Genomic DNA, 14,482 nt, shown 5'->3' with positions numbered 1-14,482 from the left:
GTATATATATGTGTGTGTATATATATGTATATATCACTTTTTTTTTGAGAGAGAGAGAGAGTGTGGTCGTGGAGGGAGGAGAGGGAGAGAGAATCTTAAGCAGGCTCCATGACCAGCGTGAGCCTGGCATAGGGCTCAATCTCATGACTCTGAGAGCATGACCTGAGCTGAAATCCAAAAGTCAGATGCTTAACCAACAGAGCCACTCAGGTGCCCCTATATCACATGGTTTTTTTTTAATCCATTCATTTATTGATGGACACTTGGGCTGCTTCCATATTTTGGCTATTGTAAATAATGCTGCAACAAACATACAGGTGCATATATCTTTCTAAATTAGTGTTTTCACATTCTTTGGGTAAATCTCAGTAGTTGAATTACTAGATCATATGTTAATTCTATTTTTAATTGTTCGAGGAGCTTCCATAGTGTGTTCAACAGTGGCTGTACCAGTTTGCATTCCCACCAATAGGGCACGAGTGTTCTTTTTTCTCTATATCCTCGCCACCCTTTTTGTTTCTTGTGTTTTTGATTTTAGTTGTTCTGGCAGTTATGAGGTGATATCTCATTTGTGGTTTTGATTTGTATTTTTTCTGATAATTAGAGATATAGTGATATTGAGCATCTTTTCATGTGCCTGTTAGCCATCTGGATCTCTTCACTGGAGAAATTTCTGTTCATGTTTTCTACCTCTTTTTTTTTTTTTTTTTTGTAGGCTTCATGGCCATTGTGGAGCTCAACCTGGGGCTTCGACTCATGACCCTGAGATCAAGACCTTGGTGGAGATTATGATATTGGCTGCTTAACTGATTGAGCCATCTAGGTTACCTGTCTTCTATCCATTTTTAAGTGGATTATTATTATTATTATTATTACTTTTTGGTGTTGAGTAGTATAAGTTCTTTATATATTTTGGATACTAACACCTTATCAGATATATCATTTGAAAATATCTCCTCATGTTCCATAGGTTGTTTTTAGTTTTGTTGATTATTTCCTTTGCTGTTTATTCTACAGAAGCTTTATTTTCTTTTGTAGAAGCTTTTATTTTGATGTAGTCCTAATAGTTTGTTTTTGCTTTTATTTCCCTTGCCTCTGGAGACATATCTAGAAAAATGTTGCTACAGCTGATATCAAAGAAATCACTGCCTGTGCTCTCTTGTAAAAATTTTTATGGTTTCCGGTCTCACATTTCGGTCTTTAACCCATTTTGAATATATTTTTGTATATGGTATTAGAAAGTGGTTCAGTTGAGTTTATTTTTGTGCATGGTATTAGAAAGTGGTCCAGTTTCATTCTTTTGCATGTAGCTGTCCAGTTTTCTCCACAACATTTTTTTTAAAAAAATATTTTATTTATTTATTTGACAGACAGAGATCCCAAGGAGGCAGAGAGGCAGGCAGAGAGAGGAGGAAGCAGGCTTCCCGCTGAGCAGAGAGCCCGATGTGGGGCTCAATCCCAGGACCCTGGGACCACGACCTGAGCCGAAGGCAGAGGCTTTAACCCACTGAGCCACCCAGGCGCCCCTCTCCACAACATTTGTTGAAGAGATCTTTTCCCATTGTATATTTTTGCTTCCTTTGTCATAGATTATTTGACCATATGATCAAGAGTTTAGGGGCGCCTGGGTGGCTCAGTGGGTTAAGTCTCTGTCTTCAGCTCAGGTCATGATCCTGGGGTGCTGGGATTGAGCCCTGTATTGGGCTCTCTGCTCAGCGGGGAGTCTCCTTGCCCCTCTATCTGTCTCTGCCTGCCTCTCTGCCTACTTGTGACCTCTGTCTGTCAAATAAATAAATAAAATAAAATAAAAAAGAAGTTTATTTCTGTGCTCTCTTTTATTGATTCTCTTTTATTGATCTATGTATCTAGTTTTTTCATAGTACATACTGTTTTGATTACTACAGCTTTTCAGTATATCTTGAAATTCAGGATTGTGTTTTGTTCTTCTTTTTCAAGATTGCTTTGGATAGTTGGGAGTATTTTGTGATTCCATAGAATTTTTAAGATTTTTTGTTCTAATTCTGTGACAAATGCTATTGGTATTTTGATAAGGATTGCATTAAATGTGTAGGTTGCTTTGAGTTTTATAGATATTTTAACAATACTTGTTCTTCCTATCCATGATCATAGACTATCTTTCCAATTCTTTTTGTCATCCTCAGTTTCTTTCCTCAGTGTTTTATAGCTTTCAGAGTACAAACCTTTCACCTCCTTGGTTAAGTTTACTATTAGGTATTTTATTATTTTTTGTGTAATTGTAAATGGAATTATTTTCTTAATTATTCTTTCTGGTGCTTTATTATTAGTGTATAGAAATGCAACAGATTTCTGTATATTGGTTTTGTATCCTGCAGCTTTACTGAATTTATTTATCAGTTCTAGTAGTTTTTTGGTGGCACCTTTAGGATTTTCTATATATAGTATCATGTCGTCTGCAAATAATGAAAGTTTTGCTTCTTCCTTACCAATTTGGATGCATTTTATTTATTCTTGTTTGGTTGCTGTGGCTAGGACTTCCAGTACTATGTTGAATACAAGTAGAGAATGGACATCCTTGTCTTCTTTCTGATCTTACGGGTAAACTTCTCAGTTTTTCCCCATTGAGGTTGATGTTAGCTGTGTGTTTTTCATAAATGACCTTTATTATGTTGAAGTGTGTTTCCCCAAAACCCACTTTGTTGAGTTTTTTTTTTAAAAGATTTTATTTTTATTTATTTGACACAGAGAGAGAGATCGCAAGTAGGCAGCGAGGCAGGCAGAGAGAGGAGGAAGCAGGCTCACCGCTGAGCAGAGAGCCCGATGCGGGGCTCAATCCCAGGACCTTGAGATCATGACCTGAGCTGAAGGTAGAGGCTTAACCCACTGAGCCACCCAGGTACTCCTGTTGAGTGTTTTTATCATGAATGGATGTTGTACTTTGTCAAATGCTTTTTCTGCATCTATTAAAATGATCATATGGTTTTTATCCTTTTTCTTGTTGCTACACCTTGTGGTGTATCAAATTGATTGATTTGCAAATATTGAGCTACTCTTGCAACCCAGGAATAAATCCCACTTGATCATGGTGAATGAGTTTTTTAGTGTATTGCTGGATTCAGTTTGTTAATATTTTGTTGAGGATTTTTGCATCTATGTTCATCAGAGATATTGGCCTGTAGTTCTCTTTTTTAGTGGTGATTTTATCTTGTTTTGGTATCAGTGTAATGTTGTCCTCATAAAGTGAATTTGGAAATTTTCTTTCCTCTTCTATTTTTTGTAATAGTTTGAGAAGAATAGGTCGTGGTAAAATTCATCTGTGAAAACATCTGGTCTTGGACTTTTGTTTGTTAGGAATCTTTCTTTTTTTGGGAATTTTTTGATTACCAATTCAATGTTATTGCTGGAAATCAGTTTGCTCAAATTGTCTATTCTTCTGGATTCAGTTTTGGAGGGCTATATGTTTTTAGGAATTTATCCATTTCTTCTAGGCTGTCCAATTTGTTGGCACATAGATTTTCATGATATTCTCTTAAAATCCTTTTAATTTCTGTGGCATCAGTTGATATTTCTCCTCTTTCATTTCTGATTTTGTTTATTTGAGCCCACTTGCTTGTTTGCTTCCTTCCATTCTTTTTCTTTTCTTTCTTTCTTTCTTTCTTTTTTCTTCTTCTTCTTCTTCTTTTTTTTTTTTTTTGATGAGTCTAGCTAAAGGTTTATCAATTTTGTTGATTTTTTCAAAGACTCAGCTCCTGTTTTCACTGACCCCTTCTATTGTTTCTTTAGTTTCTTTTTTTTCCCCTCCTATTCTAATCTGTATTATTTTCTTTCTTCTACTTGTTTTGGGTTTTGTTTTTTCTTTTTGTGGCTCCTTTAGGTACAAGGTTCAGGTTATTTAGATGTAAGTTTCTTTGAAAATTTTCTTGCTTGTTGAGGTAGGACTGTATTGTTATAAACTTCCCTCCTAGAACAGCTTTTAATTGCATCCCAAGGATTTTGGACCTTTGAGTTTTCATTTTCATTCGTCTCCATGTTTTTTTTTTTTTAATTTCCTCTTTGATTTCTTGTTTGAGCCATTCATTGTTTAGTAGCATGTTATTTAATCTCCATGTATTTTTTTTAAAGATTTTATTTATTTGAGACAGTGCATACAAGCAGGGAGAAGGACAGAGGGAGAGGGAGAAGAGACCCTACTGAGCAGGAAGCCTGACATGGGGCTCGATCCCAGGGCCCTAAGATCATGACCTGAGCCAAACGCAAATGCTTAGCTGACTTAGCCACCCAGGTACCCCAGCCTCTATGTATTTGTGTTCTTTCCAGATTTTTTTTTCCTGTGGTTTATTTCTAGCTTCATAATGTTGTGATTGGAAAAGATGCATGGTATGAATTTAGTCTTTTTGAGTTTGTTGAGACTTGCTTTTTGGCCTAACATGTGATCTATTCTGGAGAATGTTCCATGTGTACTTGAAAAGAATTGTATACTACTGTTGTATGATGGAATGTTCTCGCTCTATCTGTTAGATCCATCTGGTCCAATGTAGCATTCAAAGCCACTGTTTCCTTATTGATTTTTTGTTTGAATGAACTATGGATTGATCTAAGCAAGTGTTAAAGTCCTTACCTTTATGGTAATTCTGTCAGTTACTTCCTTCATGTTTGTTAATAGGTGCTTTATGTATTTGGGTGCTCCTGTGTTGAGTGCATATTTACAATTGTTTTATCTCCTTGTTGGATTGTTCCCTTTATGATTATGTAGTGTCCTTCTTTTGTCTTTTCTTATCTTGTTTTAAAGTCATTTTGTCCAATATAAATGTTGCTATCTTGGCTTTGTATATACTTCCATGTATACTGTTTCCTGCCCCAGATTTGGGAATTTTTCAGCTATTATTTCTTCAAATACATTTTCTGTCCCCCTTTCTCTCTCTTCTCCTTTGTGGATTCCTATAATGTGAATGTTTTTATATTTGATGGTGTTACTGAGTTCTCTTAATCTATTCTCTCTTTCTCTCTTTTTAATTAATCTCTTTCTTTCTCCAATTCAGCTTGATTGCTTTCTATTACTCTGTTGTTCAGGTTGCTGATCCATTATTCTGCTTCCAGTAGTCTATTACTTATTCCCATTACTGTATTTTTGATTTCCACTATTGAGTTCTTCATCTCTGATATTTTTTGTTTTTTGTTTTTTTTTTCTTAAGAGACAGAGAGAATGAGGGTGGGGGGAGGGGCAGAAGGAGAGGGAGAGAGAGAATCTCAAGTAGACTCCTCACTGAACATGGAGCCTGACATGGGGCTTGGTATCACAACCCTGAGATCACGACCTAAACCAAAACCAAGAGTCAGATGCTTAACAGACCGAGCCACTCAAGTACCTCTGATTGATTCTTTTTTATGTTTTCTTTCTCTTTGTTAAGGGTCTCACTGAAGTCCTCCATTCTTCTCAAGTCCAGTGAGTATGTTATGACCATTACTTTAAATTCTATATCAGACATATTTCTTACCTCTGTTTCCTTCAGCTTTATTGTTGTGATTTTTATCCTATTCTTTCATTTGGAATATATTCCTCTGTCTCTTCATTTTGTCTAACTCTCTGTGTCTGTTTTGTGTGTTAGGAAAGTCAGCAACATCCCCTGCTTTTGCAAGTAGTGGCCTTATGGTGAAGAGGTCCTGTGGTGGCCTGTAGTGCAGTATCCCCTGTTCACCAGAACCTGGTGCTTCAGGGGTCTCGTGTGTGTGTTATATGCACCCTACTATTGTGGCTGAGCTGCATTTGCCTTCAGTCCAGTCTTCTACAATGGCTTTATTTGCCTGTTATGGATGGTGTTTGGTCCCTGTGTTGTTAATGGGCATCTGGGTTGACCTTGGGCTTCAGTTGGGTTAGACCAACTGTTTTCCAGAACTGTGGTTGCACCAACCTGCAGAGTGCTCTCACTGTGTTGTCCCATGGGAGACTTTCATTGGTGGGTGGGGTCTGTTGTCAGACTGGATGTCTGCCCCCAGCTCACTGGTGGAGCCACATTCAAACTGATGTGAGTGGTTATCTTCCCCTTCCCTGGGGCAGGAACCACTTTGGAATGGTGCTGGCTCCTACTGCAGCTGCTTGCACACTGCCATACTTGTGGATCCACTTTGGATAGATTCCTGCCAAGGGCATAGCAGATGGGGCCATTTTCAGAAGAGAACAGGAGTAGGCTACATGATGTTAGCAAGATTTGTGCAGGTCTGGTGTGGGAGACCTGCTCCTACTTTGGAAAACTGAGGGTAGGTTGGATAAAACCTCAATATAGAAGTCTGACCAGTCACAGTTCATATCCAGACTCTTATCTGTGGCGTGAAAAGGACACATTTTTAATCTATATAAACCTCAGTCTATTTATCTTTAAAGTGGGGGATCATAATACTTCTATGTTCATATTAGTTTGAAGTTTAAAAGAGATATGAAATTGAGATATAAATTTATTATGAATTTAATGGCTATAAATTGGTTAACACAATGGTTGGCGCGTGATGAAGTGCTTAGTAAAATGGTAGCTATATCCACATACAGGAATAGACTGCCCAGAGAGATTGTGGAATTTCTAGGTTAAGTACAACTCTCAAGAGCATAAACTTTGCCTTGATATTCTACATTAATTCCATAGTCTCCTTGACCATGAGTCCTTCTTTTTTTTCTTTTTCCAGTATAGTTCTATTATATTATACTTTAAAAAATATTTTATTTATTTGTCTGAAAGAAAAAGCACAAGCAGAGGGGAGGGACAGAAGGAGAGGGAGAAGCAGACTCCCTGCTGATCATGGAGCCTGATGAGGGCTTGATCCCAGGACCCTAGGATCATGGGAGTTGCTTAACTAAGCCACCAGAGAATTATATTATTCTTAACACCAGTAGTCAGAAATGTATGTTTTCTTCTAGCATGGATAAGCACAGTTTTAAATAGAAATAGGTGAGTTTTCTGCCTGTTTCCCTCTACCTGATACTCTTTAATAGTATTTTAGTAGAATTTTTGGCTGCAGCATCATATCGAGGCAGATTCCTTTAAGGAATTTCTGTGTCCTTTCCCTGTGTAGGTATGGTGTCCTGATAGAGGTTTGAGGGTAGCTTTTCCTCCTCAGTTGCATAAATATGTACTTTATATACATTGAAACCTCTTTGTCCCTTTCCTGCTCACTCACTGACATTTGCCATTATTTGATACAGTAGGCCTGACTTGTATGTTTCAAAAATATTTATGGTGCAAGAACCTCCCTTCTGGCCTTTTTTTTCCCCCTCAGGAAGACCAAGAGAAAAGATTCATTTACCCAATTTGCTATCTGATCTTTTGATAAGTGTACCTATTTTAGACCCTGATCATTAAATTGTTATTCAGATTCTTCAGCCCAGTTTTTTAAAAAAACGTATCATAAAAAGTGTTTTATTGCCTTTGGAGTCCTTTTCAAAGTCTTTCTCAAATTATATTTGGTCTAGTTTTCAGTTTTATAGCTAACCTGCAATGTTTGTTAGCTTCCTTGTTTCCTTATATGGACTACTTTTCTATTATTAAAAACTGACTTAAAAAAAAATCCCTGTAATTGCTCTTTTGGCCATCAGTCAGACAGGTGGGGTTTTGTTTGTTTGGTCTTGGAAGAGTTTTAATTAAAAAATGTTTTTTTTAAATTATTGCCTTCCCAATGCTATTTACAATTACAATTTTGTTTTTGGCCTCTGATGAAATATTGGAAAAAAGTCTCCAAGCTTCTATTTTATTTTCATGCTTTCAATTCTTTCTCTCTCTACCTGACGCCTGCATTTGCTTATGTTGCAACCAGTGGAAACGATACCAAATGAGGGATTGTAGCCTGAAGTTCTAGTGCTGGGACAGCTTCAAAGTTACTGTGCCACTTTGGTTAGGTCACTTGACTGCGTGGCTTCCAGTTTCCTCATCTGTGAAGTGAAGGGAGTTTGTTCATTTACTCAACAAGTATTTGTTAGGCAAATATTAAATTGTAGGCCTTGTGCTAGATGCTGGACCATCTGCAGTGAACAATAAAAGTCAAGGGGCCCCCTCTCCTGGGATATATATTCTAGCGCCATTAAATGATATAAACTCCAAGGCCTTTTGTGGTTTATGACACTGTGTATGACACTTCACTTAGCTCCAATTATCTTCTGAGCAGAATAGAAAGAAAAATGCAATATGTCTGAAGTTTGTTTTTGGCTTTTGAGGATTCCTTTGGCTTAAAACAAATACCTTACAGTTTGTTCTATAAGATGTTCCATGGAAACAAGTGTGAGATGCTCTTTCTGAAAAGGATTTAGGTTAAAGCTGCATACTATAGCCTCCTCTTAAAGTAAATCTTAGAACACCTTTGGAAATACACTTCAGAGCTCTGCTTTTTAAAGTACACTTTTTAAAGAAGGAATTACTGGAATAATTAAGACTGACCTTTATTTAGATTTAAGAGTCAACATCAGTAAAAGAGGAAATGAAAGTTTCTTGGTTGTTGCCAGTATGCTAATACTTATTGAGCTATAAAAGTACATTCAGCTCTGGACTATAAAGCTCTTTGTTGGATATTAGTAATAATGATAAATAAGTATAAATAGGAGTGTGTAAATTTTATTATTTGGCTGACAATCTAGTATGTGACTTTATCTTGGAAAAATAATGGGTTGATAAACTTTTTTTAAAAAAATTCCAATATAATTAACATGGGTTGGTAAACTTCTAAACTTACTTGCCAATGGATTTTTAGTGTTGCAGGAACTACTACAACAAAATTCCTTAAGAGAATATTTAAACCAAGTCTCTTCTCTTCCCTTTGTACCCTTCATTTATTTATTTATTTGATTTATTTATATTATTACTAAAATATAATGTATTATTTGCCCCAGGGGTACAGGTCTGTGAATCATCAGGCTTACACATTTCATAGTACTCACCATAGCACATACCCTCCCCAATGTCTATCCTTCATACCTCTTTTAATCTAAAGTGGGCTATTTGTTGGAATGATTGATGTCAGGTATTAAGAAAAGGTTGGAATTATAGTGAGGTAATTTTGGAATTATTATCAGAATGGAGCTATCTGAAAGGATTGTTTGTTATAGGTGATAGCTGTCAGGAAAAATATAAGAGAATGAAAGATGTAAGCAAAGAGACAGAAAATAACTGATGAGTTGGTGAAAAATCCAGAAAACATCTTGCATGAAAATCAATTCATAACAGGGATTTGCTTGATTTTGTAGGAAGAGATTAAATAGTAAATGTAAATTTTTGCCTGTTTTTCAAATTCTGCCTTATCCAGGATAATAACTCTTATTTCAACTCTGAATGATCACACTTATATTTTTTCTGTTCATGCATTTATGTAAATTTTATTGATATCATGGTTCTCATTTAATTTGTCTCCTTAGATTAATCTTCTAAAACTTCAGGAACAATAATCAGAGTTACTGAATGGAAGTAGAGCCCAGTATTCTAAAAATGCTCATACATAAACCTCATTATACATATACAGAGATAACCATAAAAAATAGAAAGTAGCACTAAAGGAAAAAGGAGGTAAAGATATATTAAGTTTTCAGAGGAAGGTAAGAATATTTCTAAATTGGAGGAAAGGGGAAAAATTTGTGTGTAAGATTTATACTGGTCTTAAAAGATAGTCAAATCTGGGCACCCAAAGATATAGGGAACACTTCCAATGTGGAAGGAATAGTAAAACTATAGAGTAGGAATTATATTGACCTGGAGCTAACTGAACTTTGGTTCTTCAGTTTTCTCTAGTTCCTAGTTTCATCTGTAAAAACTGGAATAATAACATCAAAAACCTTGCTGTGTGGTTGTTTTGAGGGACAGTCAAGTGGACATTTCTAGCTAAGTTTCTGGCAAAGAGTGGATGCTTGGACGGAAATCCTCCCTTCATTTTTAATGTAACTGTGGAGGACGTTTGACTCCAGCCTGAAGAGTCTGGGGGAGGTTTAATCCTGCCTTTGCTCTTTAGTAGTTTCATGACCTTGGGCAAGTTATTTAACTTCACTCAGTCTCAGTTTTCTCATCTCTAAAATGGATGTAATAGTACCAATTTCATAGTTGATGTAAGGAGCAAAAGAGTTAGTTTATGTTAAGAACTTAGATATGGCACAAAGTATGTCATTGTTAAATATTGTTATTATTTTTCATAGGTTTTGAGGAGTGAATGGAGGCTTTTGAGTCAGGGGATGGAGGAGAGTGACTCAATTTTTTCTTTGCAAAAGTCAACATGTTGCTGGTTTATGAATAGGAATTGGGTGGTGAAGAATTAGGGAGAGACCCAAAGGGATGAAGACTAGTTAAGGGATTATTAAACACTCTGGATCAGAGACACTGGGAACCTGCTGATTAATGGTGGTAGCAGGAATGGAGAGGGGTCACTTAGCCTAGAGACATACTTTTCAAACTTCATTGTATGAATCATTGGGGATCTTATAAAAATGCAGGTTCTGGTTTGGTATGTTTGAGTGGGGCCTGTGATGTTGCATTTATAACAAGATCCCAAGTGGTACCGATGACGCTGGCCCAAGGAGTACACTGAATAGCAAGGAATTTGAAGACAGGATTCATAGGAACTGACAGTTGATTGGTCATGGAGACAAGAGGGACAGTGAGTTTTAAACAGAAGGAGCTTAATTGGGAAGGAAAATGATGAACTCAGATCAACACACCAAGCTTGATATCCTGAAATTGAAGTTTTAGGAGGGAGAATGGTATAATGCCAAAGGGTAGATTTATTGTCAGAAGACCTGGAGTAAATCCTGGCACCAACAAATATAAGAAGGATGACTTTGGACTTCAGTTCTTCTTCGTCTGTAAACGGGAGACCACAGTGACTATTTCAAAGGATTGTTGCAGAGATGAATGGAGATACTTTGTAATGAAAACTTCTCACGTGGTGGCCAGCCCATAGAAGGCACTTACTGAGTAAAAATTAAATTTATAGGCTATGGAATTTATGGCCTAATCCGGCTCCTGGCAAGGCTGGTTTGGGTTTTAACACATACGTTTTTCCTACAATGTACATACTGATACTTCAAATCATACGGTAATTTGGCAGCCTTCTGAACTTTATGTTTTCTAAGTATGCGTTAGCTGACATAATTTCAAGGGACTTGAATGCCAGGATTGGCAGCAGTTCCACCAGCGCTCCATCTATCAGAAAACAGCAATTGTCAGATTCTTCCTTTTAAGGCACTTCTCCAGGAATAACTGTCTGAATCAAAGAGGAAAATATCTGGTCAAACTCATTTATAATCATAGTCCAATAATGGTAAATGGCAGGCTGTGGCATAAATCTGTGGACTTTCACTTACATTTCCAACCAGAGGCAGCATTATTGATGATTGAAGAATTAGCTCTTCAGAGCTTATCTACAACCTTGAGTTGGATATTTTAGACTGGTGGAAAGTAAATATTTTTCCCTTAAACTTAATCTGAACTTTCAAAATTGTCCTTGTATCTGTCCCTACACATAACTCAATCAGTGAGATTTTAGGGATAAGGCTAAACTGAAGTGAGTAAGTAAATTTATGATAACAAAGAATTTATAGCACATATTTTATTCTGCAAGTCTTAAAAAAATAACTATTTATAATATTAACAAACTGTGGTTATAGTATTTATGTTGCTGGACTATTCAAGAAGAAGTTATTTTATCTCTTGCTTCATAAAAGAGATCAGAAAGAAGAAAATTCCAAGCCATATTGTCAAGATATTATCTCAAATATAACAAGAGATCAGGTCATCCAAAGACTCATTTTAGTTACAGTTCTTCTAAAAACAACATATCCTTTACAAAAATTAAATTACATAAACTATTCTGGAATATTTTGTGCTTGACCTCAGGGACACCAGCCATATGGATTTGTGACTTTATCTTTGGTGTTACTTCAGTACAAGGAAATTCAAAATCATATGCATGGATTGAGTACTAAACCAATCATCTCAATTTCAACTCTGTATCTCTGCATTTTGTTGTCTCCAGTGTTCTCCATAGCCAGACTCCATTATTTTCGTCAACTCTAAAAAAAGTCCAGTCTTTCAAGACTGAAAGGAGCTCCAGAAGAAAATCTTTGCTGACAGAAATATTTTGATCTTGCTTGAGTAGTTGGCTGAAGTCCTTGCCAACCTATTTACCTTAATTAACTCCACAGGTATGGTTCCCTCAAGATGAACCCTAAGTGTAGTTGACTCTAGGTTCAAAAAGGGAAACTCTCTAGCTGCTGAAATTAGAGAACCATTAAGGCTCTTAGAGACTTCCTCAAAATAACATCAAATTTCTTCTTAAATTGAAAGACTTAAGGCTCACTCGAATTGCTTTCTTGCATAAGGAGCTAACGAGCTTTAGGTAACAACTATTTTCTACAGATAATGAGTATAAAAATATTTGTTGAACGAGTCAATTCTATTACCTCTTTTATCTCTTCCAAAGAATAATTTTGTGAAACTTTTATCGAGAGATGTTATTTTTTTCTCCCATAAAATTTCCTTCCTGTTATCTAACCATTATGCATCTAGTCATCTGAAAGAGAAATCTGGGAGTTATTCTGGAGTCCTCCCTGCCCACCTCATCTCCATTCACTTCCTGACACCTGCTGACTCTTGCTTTCTGGTTGTATGCTGTCCCTTTCTCACTTAGTCCCTCCTGGCACTGTGCTAGCCCAGGCCCCTGCATTTCTCTCTGAGCCTTTATAATAGCATCTTAAGGACTTTCTCTGTCTCCAGTTATGGCCTCCTCCAATTTACCCTTCAGACTGCCCTCGGAGTGATATACTTAAAATCCAAATTCAATCAGATAATTTCCCCTCAGTGGCTCTCATTCATAGTGAGAATAAAATAAAACAAATAAAAATACAATGAAAAAAATCCAAACTCCCTGACACAAAATTCAAGGCCCCCCATGACCTGGTTTGTATGAGCCTCTCCGGTTTATTTTTTTAGTTACCATTCAGTTCACACTCAGCAGGTGTCTCAGCCTTGGCACTACTGACCGTTTTGGGCCAGATAATTCTTTGTTGTGGTAGGGCTATCCTGTGCCATTTTAAGATGTTTAGCAGCATCCCTAGCCTCTACCCACTAGAAGCCAGTAGTACTCCCATCTCCTGGGTATGACAACTCAAAATAACTCCATTGCTAATTGTTCCCCGGGAACAAAATTGCTCCCTGGTTTGTAGATAGGAGTTGGATGGTGAATCACAAACTGTACATATTAGGTTATGTAGTACCTCTCTTCCTTAAATTTTTTTTTTTGTTGTTGTTATTGTTATTTGTTCCTGGAAACCTTTTTTCCTTCTTTGTCTAATGTAGGTAGAGAGGAAAATATCCTGTCCTTCTTTGCTCTAACTTCTTTGTTTGCTTGAAAAGGAGGGAATGATTACTAATTGGATTCCAGGACAATAATTGGGCCACAGGTATAGTAATTTCTTTTCTTTTTATTTTTTGAAAGGACCACATATTGTATAACCCATTCTTCAATTAAAAAAAAAAAAATCAGGGCACCCGCGTGGCTCAGCTGGTTAAGCAACTGCCTTCAGCTCAGGTCATGATCCTGGAGTCCCGGGATAGAGTCCCACGATCGAGTCCTGCATTGGGCTCTCAGCTCCATGGGGAGTCTGCTTCTCCCTCTGACCTTCTATCCTCTCATGCTCTCTCTGACTCTCTTTCTCAAATAAATAAATAAATAAATAAATAAATAAATACATCTTAAAATAAAATCAACCTGTCAATACATGAATCCATGCTTGCAAAAATTAAAACATTATAGAATACATAATTAAAAATGAAAGCTTTCCAGGGTCAAAGTATTATACTTAAAAAAAAAAAAAAACCCAAAGATTTGATACAAGCTGTCCCAACATTTTCACCCACAGATATCCTTTGGCCTTTGGGGTTTCAGGATTGTGTATAAAAAATTGAGGTTAGGTTAGCTGACCAAAACATGGGACTTTGTGATGCTTGCTAGGATTATTGGAGCCTATAATTCACATTTTAGGTCTACCTGCCTCAAAGAAAGCAACCTCTTTTCTTTCTTTCCTTCTTCTTACCTATCTTCCTTCCTTTCTTTCTTTTTTTTTTTTTTTTAGATTTTTATTTATTTATTTATTTGAGAGAGAGACAGTGAGAGAGAGCATGAGCGAGGAGAAGGTCAGAGGGAGAAGCAGACTCCCCACAAAGTTGGGAGCCGGATGCGGGACTCGATCCTGGGACTCCAGGATCATGACCTGAGCCGAAGGCAGTCGTCCAACCAACTGAGCCACCCAGGCGTCCCCCTTCCTTTCTTTTGAGAGAGAATAAGCACGCATGGGCAAGCCGTAGGAGAGTGGAAGAGCAAAAGGAGAGGAAGAGAGAGAATCTTAAGCAGGCTCCATGACCCTAAGATCATGATCTGAGCCAAAATCAAGAGTTAAACACTTAAGTGACTGAGCCATGGAGCTGCCCCTCAACGAAGGAAATTTCAACAAAGCTTCTATAGTCCATACTCATCTTTCATATTACTG

General features: G+C 37.0%; 1 long non-coding RNA gene across 3 annotated transcripts in view; it reads left to right on the top strand.

Annotated features, from left to right (window-relative positions):
* LOC309847044 overlaps positions 1-14,482 on the top strand; it is a 357,532-nt gene that overhangs the window by 75,840 nt on the left and 267,210 nt on the right. For 2 of the 3 annotated variants that reach the window (XR_014302277.1, XR_014302278.1), the window contains exon 2: positions 5,388-5,422. The exons of the other annotated variant lie outside the window; for it this stretch is intronic. This is a non-coding gene — a long non-coding RNA (uncharacterized lncRNA). The remainder of the gene's footprint in view (positions 1-5,387; positions 5,423-14,482) is intronic. 3 annotated transcript variants of the gene reach the window in all.

The sequence above is a fragment of the Mustela nivalis genome (assembly GCF_964662115.1).
Source record: "Mustela nivalis genome assembly, chromosome: 13".
NCBI lineage: Eukaryota > Metazoa > Chordata > Mammalia > Carnivora > Mustelidae > Mustela > Mustela nivalis.
The sequence above is the reverse complement of the archived record's forward strand: the minus strand, read 5'-3'. Positions and strand labels throughout refer to the sequence as shown.